Raw genomic sequence first — 2,586 nt, 5'->3', positions numbered from 1 at the left:
CACTCACCACCACGCCTGGCTAATTTTTGTATTTTTTAGTAGGGACAGGGTTTCACCATGTTGGTCAGGCTGGTCTCAAATTCCTGACCTTGTGATCTGCCCGCCTTGGCCTCCCAAAGTTCTGGGATTACAGGCATGAGCAACCTCATCCAGCCTAAAAAAACTCAAACACCTTTTAAGGCAAAAGAGAAACCCAGGCTCAATGTTATGCAAGATTTTACAGCAAGAAGGATTAAGATTTGACATGAGGAAGAACTTCCTGACAAGGAAAATGGTTACACACTAGAATAGGGTGGGGAGGGATCAAAGGAGCCACTGGACATTCTCTCTCTGCTTGGCACTCCTTAAGCCCCCATCTTGATGCACTCAGCTCAGGCAGTGAAAACCACAGGTGACTCAGGGAATCTTAAGTGGCAGTTGCTAGGTTACAAGCTTCCTCGATGTGCACTCAGCGTAAGGACTAAAGGATGTTACCTGGTGGAAAGGAAGAGAGATGAGGGAGATGGAGAGCAGCCAGGATTTCCAGAACAAGCAATTAGGTCACGGTCTGGAAGACATCCTGTTCTTAGTACTTTTCCAAGGGTCTGAGTCCCTAGATCCCATGGTCTGCATGGAAGGTGGTGCCTGTGGGATATGAGCCTTAGTTTAGAATGGGGCCTATTCTGGGGCTGGATTCCAGCATTTCCTTACCTGCACTGCCTGGCACAAACATCACGGGCAGCCGCTGGAATCTCTTTGGGGGCCTGGGCTCCTTTCTTCACTGCAGTGGAATAAAGAGCAGAAGCCAGGTGGAGAGTGGACCCGGTTGGTTTCCTTCATAATGCACAATTCTTTCATTTGTGATCTAATTGTGATAAAGTGAGGGAGCACTGGATTTGGAATTCATACCTTGGACCTACCCTGAATGGCCTGCGTGGTCCTAAGTAAGTCACTTCATTTCATTAAGGCTCAGATTCCTCATCTGTAAAAAGCGAATACTGATAATCTGCCCTGACAACCCCTCCCAGGGCTGTTTTAAGATTACGAGAAAATGGATGTGCAAGAGCTTAGATGATCTCAACAAGTGACACCAACGTAATGCACAGAGTGTGGAGCTCTGTCTATCTGCTTACTAAGCTGCCCCAGCTGCGGTGGTGAGGGCTCATTTAAGAAGCCTGGCCTCACTGCTTTGGTAGAAGGTTGACTGGGCAAAAGAGGCTGAGGATGGACTCCAACAAGCCCTTTTCAGGAAGGTCTATGGCTTTTAAATCCTCCTGATCACCCGTTCTGATTTTGTGAAGACAGTTCACACTGAGGTAAAGGTTTGTTCGTATTCCTCCAGGCAGACAGAGACTCCTAGGAAGAAAGGAAAATGTTCAGTGTTTCCATGAAATTTCATTAATTCACATCCCATTCTTTTGGAATTTATGAGTTCTGATTAAATAGGGAAACAGACACAGCCTTCCTCTGTGAAGGTTCTAGAGGTGCTTACTTTGTAAGTACAGAGAATACAGACTAAAAAACAGTGGAATTTTTAAGCCAAGTACTCAAAGTAGTAAGATGAGCCTGTTGGATAGAGTGCAATGTAGAAATCTTGGCTTGCTGCAACCTCTGCTCCAAGCGACTCTCCTGCCTCTGCCTCCTGAGTAGTTGGGATTAGAGGCACGCATCACCACACACAGCTAATTTTGTATTTTTAGTAGAGATGAGGTTTCACCATGTTTGCCAGGCTGGTCTCGAATTCCTAACCTCAGGTGATCCACCCACCTTGGCTTCCCAAAGTGCTGGGATTACAGGTATAAGCCGCCAAACCTGGCCTCGATTGTATAATTTTGGGGGGTGGGAGGTTCATTTTGTTTTTTTGAGATGGAGTCATGCTCTGTTACCCAGGCTGGAGTGCAGTGGCATAATCTCAGCTCACTGCAACCTCCGCCTCCCAGGCTTAGGTGACCCTCCTGCCTCAGCCTCCCGAGTAGCTGGGGCTACAGGCCCACACCACCATGCCCGACTAATTTTTTTGTATTTTTAGTAGTGATGGAGTTTCACCATGTTGGCTAGGCTGGTCTGGAACTCCTGATCTCAAGTGATCTGCTTGCCTGGGCCTCCCAAAGTGCCTGGATTACACAGGTATGAGCCACTGCACCCAGCCAGAACTATTGTGTGTTGACTGATCAGTTTCAAAACCTGGTTGTGATATTTACTGTGCTATAGTTTTGTATGATGTTGCCATTGGGAGAAACTGGGTAAAGGGTATTTTTTCTTATAGCTGCATGTGAATCTAAAATTTATCTCAAAATTAAAACTCTAGTTTAAAATATATATAGATATAGATCTATCTATCTATCTGTATAAGAAACTTAGGCTCAGAGTAGTTAAATGTGTTTCAGAGGCAGGATTCAAACCCAGGTCTTCCAGCCTCCCAAGCCCAGGTGTTTTAAGACTTGGCTACATTTGAGGGAACCAGGTAGGAGAAGGATCGCATCTGCCTTGCAGTCCACCAGACCAGGTGGTTCTCTGGCCTCAGAGACACCTTTGTTACTGGGGAAACTGATACCCAGTTTCTCCCAATGGTAACATCTTACAAAACTGTAACACAGTAAATATCAC

The sequence above is a fragment of the Aotus nancymaae genome, unplaced genomic scaffold, assembly GCF_030222135.1.
Source record: "Aotus nancymaae isolate 86718 unplaced genomic scaffold, 86718_ANA_hifiasm-v0.15.2.pri h1tg000039l, whole genome shotgun sequence".
Taxonomy (NCBI): domain Eukaryota; kingdom Metazoa; phylum Chordata; class Mammalia; order Primates; family Aotidae; genus Aotus; species Aotus nancymaae.
Note: the sequence above shows the minus strand (reverse complement) of the source record.